Below are 13870 nucleotides of genomic sequence, written 5' to 3'. Positions count from 1 at the left end.
CACAAATGCAAATTAAGACAGTTCTGAGGTACCACTACACAACTCTCTGATTGGCTAAAATGACAGGAAAAGACAATGATGAATGTTGGAGGGAATGTGGGGAAACTGGGACACATTGTTGGTGGAGTTGTGAACGGATCCAACCTTTTTTGAAGAGCAATAGGGAACTATGTCCAAAGGACTCAAACTGTGCATACCCTTTGATCCCGTAGTCTCTCTAGTAGGTCCAAAGAGATCTTAAAGGAAGGAAAGGGACTCACATGTGCAAAAATGTTTGTGGCGGCCCTTTTTGTAGTGGCAAGAAACTGGAAACTGAGTGGATGTCCATCAATTGGAGAATGGCTGAATAAATTATGGTATATACTATTGTTCTGTAAGAAATGATCAGCAGGATGATTTCAGAGAGACTTGGAGAGACTAATATGAATTCATCCTAAGTGAAGTGGAACTAACAGAATGTTGTATACAGCAATAACAAGATTATACAAGGATCAATTCTCTTTTCAATAGTGAGATGATTCAGACCAGTTCCCACAGTCTTGTGATGAAAAGAGCCATCTACACCAATTTTAGGATTAATCTAGATTTGGAATTTGCATTCAAAAGGCTCAGACTTAAAAAGATGAAATACTAAAGTTTATTACTACTCAGAACTTTGATTTAAACAAGATATAAGAAAAAAGAGGAAACTTAGAGCATAAAAATAATGCATAATTAGCAGACACAATGATCACCAAGACAATATAAGATATCAATAGACAACATACAACAATACATCTTCACCACTTTGAGGAAGCTCCAACATCTGGATTCCAACAGCTGGCAGAACCCAAGTCACAGCAATCCAGAATCTTGAGTGGGAAATGGTGTTAGGCAAGTGGGGTACCAACCTCCTGAGTTCTCAAAGTCCTTTCCACTAAGGGGTTTTTATAGGCTGAAAACAAAGAAGGCACTGCACTAAATATTCCCATTTATATCACTCTTGAGATAGAACAGCCCTCTTGAGGTACAGGGATGTTTTATCACAGGAGGTTCATTAAGAGAATATTTGTTTTTATTCCTTTGAGAGGACTGTCTTTACTCTAGGAACAGGCCTACCGTGAAGGATGTTCATTAATCAACACACCAGGAAGATAGCCAGTCCTCTCACTGCCTCCTGAGCTTTATTAGATGGCAAGGAGTGCATCCCAAAGTTCTCAGCAAGTAAATTTACCCAAAGGCATGCTTGAGACTTACTGGGATTTTTCACTAGACTTCCTTACAACCCAGAGAGAGGAGTGTGGGCACTGAATGTGGATCACAACATAGTATTTTCACTTTTTTGTTGTTGTTGTTTGCTTGCATTTTTTTCTCACTTTTTTCTTTTTTGATCTGATTTTTCTTGTGCAACATGATAATTGTGGAAATATATATAGAAGACTTGCACATGCTTAAAATATATTGGATTACTTACTGTCTAAGGTGGGGAATGGGGGGAAGAAAGGGAGGGAAAAAAATTTGGAACACAAGGTATTGCAAGGGTGAATGCTAAAAACTATCTATGCATGTATTCTGAAAATAAAAGGCTTTACAGGATGATTTCAGAGAGGCCTGGAGAGACTTACATGAACTAATGCTAAATGAAATGAGCAGAACTAGGAGATCATTGTACACAGCCTAATGTTGCGTGATCTCCAAGATTCTGTCCTGGTTTTTCTCTTCTACTTCTCTCTTCCCTCTTTCTCCTTCTATCCTTTCCTCTTCTCTCCTTCTTCTTTATTTTCCTTTCTTTTCTTCTCTTCTCTTCCTCCCCAACCTCATGGAGTTCTCCCTTTCTACTGGGTAGTTATGAGTTCCCACTGAGGAACTTCTCTTTCACATGCTCTCCCAAGTCTATTTCATATTTGCCATTTCTGGTGTCTATTATATTCCTTCATTTTGTCTGTTATCCCTCCCTCTAAGTAAATCTATCTTTTGCCAAAGAGAATGGCCATTGTGAATTCTTCACATGACCAAACCCCAGCTTTTAGTGTCTGCCATCATCTGGTGTCTACATCACCCAGATTGAACCACCTCATTTGGTGTCAAGCCCCCACATCATAAACCACATCATCCCCTAGTCATCTTAAAACATGTTCAGAACTGCTCATTCTCTTTCCCTGTGAAACCCTTCTCTCCCCCTGACTTCACTCTTACTGTCCATCCTTCTAGTCACTCAGGCTCACAAGCTGGATGTCATCCTGGATTTCCTGCTCTCGCTCACCTCCCCACGTACAACCTGTAGCCAAGTCCTAGCCTTCTGACATCCTTCCTGCACACCTTCTTCTGCCCACTCTATTAGAAGCATCCTTACCTCATTACTGGCCCACTGCAGTAGCCAGCCATGAGCCTCTCTGCCTCATTTCCCCACTCCAGTCCAACCTCCATTCAGCTGTCAAACTGATTTTCCAAAAGAGCAGTTCTCAGCGTGTCACTCCCACCACCATCCTCCCCCATTCTACAAACTTCAGTGGCTCCTTATCACCTGCATGATCAAATATAAAATCATTCAAAATCCTTCATAACCTGGCCTCTTCCTGCCTTTCAAGTTCTATTACATCCTACACTTATTCCCCACCAATCCTAGGACAAGCTCCATTTGGTCACGATTTGGGTCCCAACTGAAAGTAAATAGCAGCCCTTTCTGCTTTTGCCAGAAATCCTGAAGGTCTTCCCCTCCCAGATTAATTCATTTATTTATTGAGATGGTTTTTGATTAGAAGAGGAAGATTCTTTGCCTCAGTAGGCTTCATCATTGTATTGATTAAAATTATTTATTAACAATCTGATTCTTAAAATATAATTAAATTGTATTGTGAGTCTCTCTCTAGATTTAGATGCCACTTTGTTCACTTGTTCCTGTTATATATCATTATTATATAATATTTATATTTCATATCATGGTAGCTAGGTGCTAATAGTTAAGAAGTCCTGGGTTTAAAATAGGATTAATTATAAGTACTGATTAAAATTATTTATTAACATTTTGATTCCTAAAATATAATTAAATTATAATTTATTGTGATTCTTTCCATAGAATTAGATATCACTCTGTTCATTTATCCCTGTTGTATATAATTATCATATAATATATATCATGTATATAATATATATCATATAAAATAAATATAATATATATATCATGTATATATTTCATATCAAGGTAGCTAGGTACTTGTAGTCAGGAAGTCCTGGACTCAAAATGATTATAAGTATAGATTGAATTATTGTTTATTAATAATTTGGTTGCTAAAATATAATTAAATTATAACTGACTGTGATTCTACAGATTTAAATGTCACTCTGTTCATTTATTCCTGTTGCATATAATTATTATATAACATATATTTCATATCAAACTAGCTAGGTACTTGCAGTCAGAAAGTCCTGGGTCAAAAATATGATTAATTAATCATACTTATTTAAATGATTATTTATTAATAAGCTGATTATTATAACCAGCTTATTAATAATCATTATTTATGATAATTAAATTATATTATTTATTAGCTTATTAATTATAATTATAGCGCTGTGATTCTATAGCTTTAGAAGTCACTCTGTTCATTTATTCCTGCCGTACATCATTACATACTATTTTTGTTTCGCATCAAAGTAGCTAGGTGCCGTAGTCAGGAAGTCCGGGGTTCGAACCCCGCCGGGGCTGTGTAACTCGGGGCAAACGCTTTCGTCTCCCTCAGTCTCATCTTCCTTAACTGTAAAACGGCAGTAACGGCAGCTGCCTCGCAGATGGCACGCAGTGCAGTTTGCAGATTTTAAAGAGCCATATAAATGACACCAGTTTGCTCTACGGGGACAATCGGTTTTAATGGCACAGCGTGTACGACATATACTCTGGTGTGTAATTAATTATAACAACTAGATAAATGTTATGAGAATAACCCGAAAAGGCCCGTTTGCAGTCTTTACTGGGAAATGGAACGTCATCTGATACAGCGGATTATTGCCAGGACTGTTTGTCCTTTCCCGTCTCAGTCCAGCGCAGTGGAGAGAGAGCTTAGCGTGGGGTCACAACCAGTCCCCTGCTGCCTCTCCCTTCGGGCCCCGGTTTCCTTAGTTACAGAAGAAGGGAGAAGGGGAAAACATGCCCCGCCCGCATCCCTGATAACAAGACGCAACATAGAGGCGCGCCCCCGCGCGCCTCCCCCCCCGGCCGCGGCCGCTCCCACGCCCCGGCCCGCGCCGGGGGAGGGAGGGTGTCGGGAGCGCGCAGCCGCGCCCTCCTCCGGGAGAGGACCAGCCCGTGCCCGCATCCGCGCGGCGGCGGCGGCTGCGCACTGCGCGGGCACTGCGGTAACGGCCGCGGCGGCGGCGGCGGGCAGAGGCTGCAGATGCCGAGAGGATGACTCGGGCAGCGGTGCTGCGGCCGCCGCGAGGCGGGCCCGGGCGCCGGGGCATCGGGCCCCTCCGCGGGCTGCTGCTGCTGCTGCTGCCGCACTTGCTGCTCCTGGCCCCGCGGTCGGAAGCCGCGGAGCCGCAGGTCCCGCTGCTGCTGTGGTCCAGCTCCCCGGGCTTGCGGCCCGCGGTGGAGAAGGCGTACGAAGGCCATCTCTACACCCGCCCCGAGCTTCACGCCTGCCTGGCCCCCATCCTGGAGAAGGGCCCCCGGACCGTCCTGCTGGTGCTGCAGGAAAGGCTGAGGCTGGAGGATTTCACGGCTTTTGGCGCGGGGCTGGGCGAGCAGCCGGGAAGCCCTTTCCCCCACCTGCGGGCGGTCCTGGAAAAGGCCCCCTCCTCCCTGGTGCTGCCTGCCGTGGGCTGGTCCGCAGCGGCCACCTTGACCTCCTACCTGACCCAGAAGTTGGGCACGGGGCCTCTGCACGTCGACCAGGCATCCCTGAGGGAGCTGAAGCTGAACGGCACCCAGCCTGTCCTGCTGCTGGTGTACATACCCTCAGGGGCCAGCGGCGCCCCGGGGGCTCACGAGGAAGCGCTGGCTACTCAAGACAAGGTCCTTGGGCAGGTGCTGAGCCGGCTCCACGCGGGAGGGAACGCTTACACGGCCTTGCTCACGGCCCTTCGGCCCTCCAGGGCAGCCCGAGACTTGTCCCTCGCGTCCCGGGGCCTGCGGCAGCACCTCCTCGGGGAGGGCCAGGAGTACCAAGGCCAGCCGGCCTGGCCAGCAGCCCTGCCCCCGGTGAGCTACAGCGACACGGCGCCGCGCATCCTGTTCTGGGCCAGGCACTTCTCGGTGAGTTACCACAGCCAGACCCAGGACCTCACATCGCTCACCTTCGGAGCCCCGGAGCTCAACCTGACTGGCTCCAGCTGGAACGACTCCACGGCCCAGCTTGTGATGACCTACAACAATCTCTTCGGGCCCTTCCTGAGGCTGAGGTTCAGTATGATCAATCACTTCTACCCGGGGTCCCACCGGAGCTGGTTCACCATGGAGGGGCTGGAGATCAAGACCCACAACTCGACGGCCTTCTTCAGCTCTGTGCAGGTCATTGCCCCCAGCACCTACTCCTACCACTGCCAGTATGTAAGCAGCGACCCCGCCAAATGGGGCCTTCTGATGCCTCACGATATTCGCTCCCCCTGGAGTGTAACACTCCAGGATTTCCAGATCCAGGCTTTCAACCTGTCTGGCGGCAGCTTTTCAGGGGCCAGTGATTGTGCAGCCTTCTTCTCTCCTGCTATCTGGATGGGGCTGGTCTCTTCCCTCTTCATGCTTTTTTGCATTACCTTTGGGGTACATATCATCTTTAAACTCAAGTCCCTAAACCGTTTTGATGAATACAAAGGGGACCCCCTCTTTGAGCCCCTTATGGACTGATACCATAGAAAGATTGTAGAGCTAGTTGTGCGTGTTTTCCCGGCTCCCTAATCATTTCAGTATCTATGGCTCCCCCGTGTGTTATCCTGCCTAACTTCTCCCTTCTCCCATCTAATTTAGCAAGCATTTATGAGGTGCTTCCTCTATGCTCAGTGCTGGGGATGTGAGAACAAAAATGAAGGAGATTCTGCTCGCAAGGAGTGGGAGTTGTTTTGTTGCCTGCGCATTTGGGAAGCAGCTGTAAACAGGTTAGAGATCTAGAGCTGAGAGGGATCTTACGGGCCATCTGATATCACTCTCATTTCACAAGTGAGGAAACAGATTCAAAGGACTTAGGTGGCAACTAGTGATATATCTAGTAAGCGACAGAGCAAAGTGGAATGGGAACCTTTGACCTCCAACTCCGATTTACTAATTTTCCACTGCACCATTTTGGCTTCAGTCTGCCTTCTCTTCCCAACCACTTCCCATAACAAATATTCCTCAGAGGAAATCTGGGAGGCCAAAAAAAAATGTAGAGACTTGGCTCTGAGTCTTGGGAATAACTTAAAAATGTAATGAATCCTTGCAATGAATTATAGAGAGGGAAGGTACTAATTAATACCCTCTTCCAATCCCCATCACCAAATCTAGGTGCAATAAGTACTGTTTTATCGGTTTATAAAGAGAAATTCCTCATTTAGAAGGCAGGGGTTGGAGGAGACACTAAAAGTATTGAAATCCCTTTGCCCTCCATGGTGGCTGTCTGCTCTTATACCTTTCCTCCCAATCAGTGCCCCCATTAGGAGGTAATAGGTTTCCTTTCCTTGAAGATTAAGAAGCAAAAGCCGGGTTATCACTTGTTGGTTACAGTAGCAGGAAGATAATTGTTCAAGGTATGGATTTAAACAGATGATTTTTCAATTCTAAGATCCTGTGATACTATCAAGAAGGGTTACACTGGGGCAGATATTGCCCGTCTGCATGTGAGAAATTTGTGAGCCTGCTTCTGATTATATGGTACTCATGAATAAGCTCCTTGCACAATGGCTTCTTTCCATAGGACTTGTATTTAATCTTGTATGGACTGATTTATATATTTGGTCCCACGAGGATTGATAGTCTTCCCCATCCCCAGCTTTTAGTATAGTGGTCTGTAAATAGTAGTGGGGGGGTATTAATATATACTTTTTCATTAGATTCCCCTTCTTATCTCCTGAGCCGTAAGAGCTCAGGAGAGTCAGGGAGACACAAAGGGCTTTCTTCCTTCCTGGCTGTGAATCTCACAGAGTGATTCCAGTTGGGCCCCCAGTGTCAGGTGAGAAAAGGGTACAAATGCCCTTTCTCACCTGGCCCCCATGCGGTCATGATGTGGCCGCCCTTATATTTGGTGTTTGTTCTTATTTAACCTTTGATAAGTGAATATTCCCTGGTGCATGCGTCCAGGACTGAGTATGCTTGTGAATTCCCAAAGTCTGAAGATCACCAGAGGCATGTGAGTGTGGCTTTTTTTCACAAAGCAGAGGGGGTTCAATCACCTAGGAAACTTCTGCATCAGAGAATATGGACAAAGAGAATATGGACCAAAGGTGTGGTGCAATCCTGGCAACTATGGACTGAGAATGTCTGGAAGGTGTGGGGTTCTTTGAAACATAAGACACTGGTATATCGATTTTTAGCACAAAATACTTTCTGTTCTGCTGAAACTTAAATGTTGGTCTCTTAACAGTGCAACCAAGTTATGACAAATCCTGTAATTCCTTTTAAATATATTCTGTGACTGTATTGTGATTCTTTCATGTTCAGCAATTCTTTCAGTGTAGGAATAAACTATTTCATACCTGATCATTGTTTTTACATTGAGTATTATTGTTTACTTCCATCATCTTGGGGAAAATCCTATATTTGCACGTCATAAACAGGATGCCCCTGTAAAGGTATTGAGGGTTGGGAAAGGGAGCATAGTCTATCTATCTCAGGAGAGAGCAACAAACAGCATCCCAACACCGCGCAGGATTTAAATCCAACAACTAGTGATGGAGAGGAAATATAAAAAATTCCTTCCATTGATTGAAAGCTGGGGCACTACGTCACCCTTTAGTGAGGGGAGGAGGGAGGCGAGAAGCCCCGCCTTTTGATGACGTCATGGGGCGGGGCATTCCCTCTGTGCCTCCGATTTTCCCGCATCCCTTAATGGCCGAGCTCAGCATCTCTCCGGCGGTCTGGGAGGGAGGGGGGTTGTGACGTGGGGCTGTTACTGGGCAGAAGAACGCTCCTCCAGGAAGCCCAACGCGCAAGGCCCGCCTTGGATCCTCCTCGGTAAGCAGCCGCCCTCTCCGTGACCTCTCTCCGGGCCTCTAAGGTAAGACCTTCCAGCAGCGCACCGTATCCAAGACGACGGCGCCTCGGCTGGTGAGCAGGCGGGACCGAGAACGGTGCGTGCCGAGCTGCTCCCGGACAGAGTTAGAACGGTGGCCGACCAGGCTCAGAAGGCCTCCGGGCCCGGACGCCGGGAGGGGCATATATGGGCAATAGCGCTTTAAGGAGTCACGTGCCGCTCTGCGGCTGTCGTGGCATCCCTGTGGTCCTGCAGCAGGGGCGGGGCGGGGCCTGGGGGCGGGGCCTGGGGGCGGTCCTTGCTGTCGCGCTCGGCCTCCCGGGAAGCTGCAGTGCTTGCTTCTGCTGCGGGCGGTGCCCGTCCGGCGGGGACCATGGTGGTACTCCCGGGTAAGGAAGGTAAGGCCCCGGGGCTGGGCGGGGCCTGCAGGGGGGCCGCACTACTGTCAGCGAGCGCCCGCGCCAGAAACCGAGGCTCGGTCAGGACAGGGGCGCCCCCAGCCTCGGCGCGCCCTCGAACTGACGGGGGGGGGGGGGCAGACGGGAGCGCGCCTCCCCGGGCCCGAGGCCCGAGCGCGGAGCAGTCCCTCCTGACCCCGGCCTCTCGCTGCCCCAGGCCGAAGCCGCCGCCGCCTGCCTGCCGCCGGGGGCGGGGGATGGCGGCAGGAGGGAAGAGATGGGGAGCTGGGGGGAGGGGGAGGCTGCGGTCCGTTCCTGGGACTGACGCCCCTGGAGCTGCCCCGGCTGCCCCCGCTTCTCTTCCTCCCGGCAGTCCCCGCGCCTGGGCCCCTTCCAGCCTGGGCCCGGGCTGCGGGACTTGGAACAAACGCAGAAGCCCGCCTTGTTCCGGCCCCCGCCGCGGGCAAGACAATGAGGCCGTTGATTGACCGAAGCAGGTGGGCGCGGGGGAGGGAGAGGCCTGCGAGCCCAGCCGGATCCCGGCCCGTGACTCCACCCCCTTCGGGGCCCGGGCCTGACTGCCCTAGTGCAGGGGACTGACGTTAGCAGGAGGGGCAGGATCTTCCAGCCCCTTGTATCCCTTTGTTCTCGCTATGGGCTTGGAGCCTCCGCAGCCAGGCCGGACTCCGAAACCAGCGGGCTTGGGTCTCAGCCCACCCTCTGGGCCCCGATCTTTTGCTGTTGCTCTCGAGACTGTCCAGAAATATTAAAGAGTTCCTTTCCCCTGTCACCCAGAACAGAACCGGCCCGAGCAGGCCAGAGAGCCGGGACACAAACAAGTTAATTTCAGAATGAGGAAAAGGCCACTTACTGGCGGAAACCGCCCCCATCCCCCGCCCTCCTAGAAGGTTAGGCCACTTATTTACACAGGGTATCATTAGCCCAGAACACAATCATTCTTAGATCTTGAGACAGTTCTCCCCCGGTGAGCGTTTTTTAATACTATTTTATTTTTCCAAATACGGGTAAAGATAGTTTTCAATATTCATTTTTGGAAAATTTTGTGTTCCAAGTATTTCTGTCTCCCTCCTCCCCAAGACAGCAAGCAGTCTGATATTTGGTTAATATTTCTTGAGACAACACAAGTATTCTTGGGTGCTACGGGCGCTCCTCGTATGGCAAGTTTTGGGGGGTCATAGCCACCCCTCGTGGCACAGACTTCTGCAGAGTTCTGTGACCAGCCAGGAGTACAGCACCTGTCAGTGACCAGGAGTGTGGACTGGGATCATGTCATTGACAGGCCTGTAAAATAAGGGAGCCAAAACCTGATGCTAGTCCAAACAATGCACTTTGCCAAAGGATGATATCATCCAGAACGTGAAGGATTGTTGTTATGCCAAGGCTATGACAGCCTGCTTGCTGGCACTTAGCTCTCAGAAATGGGTTATCTCCAAAATATTTGGTGCCCCCTTCCACTTTTTAGTAAGCTGACATGTAATCAGTCCATATTTTCACATATTTCAAGATCAAGTTTTGATATTTTTGCTCTTTTCCTTTTTCTTTTCCCTTTCCCCCTCTTTCATTTATTTATTTCTTTGATTTTCCCCTTTTCCTTAACTGTGTAAAGCCATGATCTTGGATAGGCACCCAGATATGATAGGACACCAAGTTTGGAATCTTTCACATAATCTTTGGAGGACCACAGACTAGTGTCACTTCTGCCATTTGGTCTCAGTTTTTTCGCCTCTTCCCCAGTCTTTTGAGGAAAAAAAAAAAAAGACCTCCATTTTCCCTGTCCAAAAAACAACAACAACAAAGAAAATATGCCTCCTCCTTCTTAATTTCCATACTTTTCTAATCAGTTTTTCATGAAGTTTTCAAAATTGTGATTACTCATTGTATTCCTTAGAAATGCTAAGTTTTTTAAAGTTCATTATCTAAATTGTTACTGTATGAATTGTTAACTTACATTAAGTTTTGTTTTATAAAGTATCTTTTGATTCCTTTTTTCAGTTCTGGTTTGGGAACATCAGAGGAACAATTCTAGGTCAAATGCTTTTACTCACTTTCAGAGTTTTTGGGCCAGATTTTCAGATTTTCCAGAATGGTTGATTGAATTCACAAATCCACCAATATTTTTCTGACATTCTCTAGGATTTCTCATTTTACTTTGTTTGTAATCCTGTCCACTCTCGTTGATGCAAAATGGTACTTCAGGATGCTTTTCATTCCCATTTCTCTATTACTGATTTGAAGGATTTCCCCCCCATATTTATTAGAATGAGTTACATTTTTTTCCTCTAAAAACTACCTATTTTTATACATTTTGAATTCTTAATGGAAGCATGATCCTTATTCTTGGAAATCTGAGTCCTTATGTCTTTTTTTTCCCCCCTTATGTCTTTTACAAAGGAGAACTTCACCAGCAACTCTATTAAATGTAATCATGCACAGCTTTCTGAATTTCCAGAAAAATCAAACCTGAATACACACTTTCATGTTGTTACTCATTTTTATTTTAGGAAGGTCACCTTTAACCAAAAGGTTTGCTGCTAAATTAATTCTTCCTCCATTACCTGAATTTCCAAAAGAATTAATCCTGAATACACTGTGTTTTATATTGTTACTCTTTTTAGAATCATGTACATCTCTTCTTGAGCTCTTGACTTTTCTTAATCAAGATACTGGAATGATTTGCCAGTTCCTTCTCCAGGTCATTTTGCAGATAAGGAAGCTGAGGCAAACAGGGTTAAGTGATTGGCCCAGGGTCACACAGCAAGAGTATCTGAGGCTGGATTGGACCTCAATTTTCCTGACTTGAGGCCCAACTTTCTACCCACAGCACCAGCTGGCTGTCCATTACTGCTCTGTATATAACGAGAACGGCTTTTCATGTGATGGTATCCACAAAACAAAGGAGTTAGATTTGAGGTGCACTCACAGGCTAAGCTAGATGACAAAGGAGGTCCATTTGTCAATGCCTGTCCCTGTCCTCCCCACAACAATCTTCCCACCTTCCCCTCTTTCCTAGTGAAATGGCCTTGGAGCCTCATGTTTCTGCCCTGCCTATACTTGCTTTGCATCCTTCCAGGCTGCAATTGAAATGAAAAGAAACTCCATCTGCATAGCCACTGAATGACAAGAGGCTTTCCTAGTTTATCACACAACTTACAAGTCTTGCAAAAGGACTCTCTTCTCTTTCTTTCTCTCTCTCATTATTTATTATCAGAGAGATGATTAAAAAGGAAGCTGTGAAAGAGAATCAGGCTCCAAGGCTTCCTGAGGACCTGGCAGGTCCTACAGTGTAGAGGGTCTGCCAAGGGGTTTGGAAAAAGAATGATCATTTCTCTGGGGCTTATCCTTCCATGCAGCATTTGATCCCTCGCTACATCCATGAGAGGGAGGAAGGGTGGCCACTTCCCAGGTGGGCATTGTGAGGCCCAAGGATCTGACAGGCCCAGAGCCAGTGGGACAAAAAGGGCAGATCTCTAAGCCAGGCCCTCGCTCTTGCTCCTGCCATTCTTCATTATTTCATGGTCACACCTACAGATGGGTAATGGGCTGCGTTTTGCTTGGGAGAAGTTGCTCTGATGAATAAGAAAAGTCTCAGGTCTGACAAACTGTATAAACATTGGGGATTATCCTCTGTGGTGGGAGGAAAACAAAGGGAACCCCAAAGTCCTCAGCACCTGGGGAAATCTTAGGGTGACCTCGTGTACAATCTTTCTGACTTAATACTGTTCTTTTTTTCCAGGAACTCCATTCCCTGCCCAGTCCTGGCAAGGCCAGCATGCACAAACAGACAGTTGGTGATGTTCTCCAGGCCTGGGGAACCTGGAGAACCTTGGGAAAGGCCACATCTGTAGCCCAGGTTTGAGAAGAGCCCCCAGACTCAGCTACCCTTCGTGCAGAACATGCTGAGCTTGACTTGTTTCCCTACTAGCCAGCTCTTTGTCAGCTAAGCAGACAGGGCTGCCCCCAAATGGAGAGTGCCCAGGCTCCTCGCTGGAGCTGCTGTGGCCAGGCGGTCTGCAGCCCTACCTTGACCTCTTAGCTGACCCAGAAGTGGGAGCCAGCCCTCCCCATGTGGAAGAGAGCCCTTGGAGCTAGCTGAAAGCCTACTCTGTCCAAGCTGCTGAGGAGAGAGCCAGCCCTCTGCAGGGCCCTCCTGTCCCCTCTCCAGCCCAGCAATGGCTCAGAGACATCCCAAGACAGAAGGTGCCTGGGCTTCAGTCAGAAAAACAGCCTCCAGCCACTCCTTCTGGGCGCCCCTAGGATGGCATGGATGGATCTCTTGGCAGGGCATCTGGAGGGGCAGCTGCTGGGTGAGCCTGGCCATAGCCACCACCAGCAGCAGCAGCAGCAGCACGAGTGACTTACAAGGCCGTGGAGCTGGGTCTGTCCAGATCTAGCCAGGCCTTCCCTGTGGCCTAGAACAAGCAGAGAAGGGGCCTGCCTGCCCCCTGACCTGGGGAGTTCCAGAGCCCATCTGACTGGCACCAGCTGGAAAGACTCCATGCTCATCAGAGCCCCTCAGGCCCTTCCTGAAACTCCATCTGCCCATTCACCTTTGAGTCTGGATCAAACTGGGCTGGTTCACAAAGGCTGCAAATGGTGTTTTCTGACTGGGTCCAACAGTCAGGGGAAGGGCTGATCAGGGCACTGGCCCCTAGACAGAAGGAAGGACTGGGAGGAAGGCTGTGACAGTGACATGACCCTGATTTGTGTCCCAGGAACTGAAAGGCCAGCCACCTTCTCATCTCTCTCCTTTGCTTCCTGATACTGTCTTATTAGCACCTGACAAAGACAAGACACCTAAAAATCCATCAGCCTCTGGCCCATGGAGACATGAGCCTCTTTGATTTGACCTTAGCTACAGGCAGGCATGGGGAGAGCTTTGGTGGGATGCTTGCTCTTCAGATGGGAGAGTCCTCGAGGGCTACAGGGCCAAGCTAGCTTAGGTGGCAGCAGAAACCTTCCTGTCTGGCATCCCCAATGGATGTGACTGCCTCCACTAGCCAGGATCCTGGTCAAGAACATGCAGGTGGGGTACTTGGTGGGGAGAGAGTTTAGAACATGGTCCTAATTCCCTTCCACAGCTGAGATGCTTGGTTCTGCTTTCCTAATTGTGTCATGAATCTTCTTGTAAGGTGGACAAGTGTTGTCTGCCTCATGGGAGGTCCTCTTGAGAACCAGCTCTGGACCCTAGAGCTCCTGGGCAGGCCCTGACAGTGTATATAGTACCTTCTCGTGATCCTCTTGGCCTTACAGATCTGTGGCATGGTCGCACTGCAGGACTATTTCTCCTTTTTCCCCAAGGCCAGAATATCCCAATGG

General features: G+C 48.1%; 1 pseudogene; it reads left to right on the top strand.

Annotated features, from left to right (window-relative positions):
* The first annotated feature begins 4220 nt into the window (after nt 1-4220).
* LOC105749931 lies at nt 4221-7643 on the top strand (annotated as a pseudogene).
* Nucleotides 7644-13870: the final 6227 nt, after the last annotated feature.

Source organism: Sarcophilus harrisii, chromosome 3, assembly GCF_902635505.1.
Source record: "Sarcophilus harrisii chromosome 3, mSarHar1.11, whole genome shotgun sequence".
In the NCBI taxonomy this organism is placed as follows: domain Eukaryota; kingdom Metazoa; phylum Chordata; class Mammalia; order Dasyuromorphia; family Dasyuridae; genus Sarcophilus; species Sarcophilus harrisii.
The sequence above is the reverse complement of the archived record's forward strand: the minus strand, read 5'-3'. Positions and strand labels throughout refer to the sequence as shown.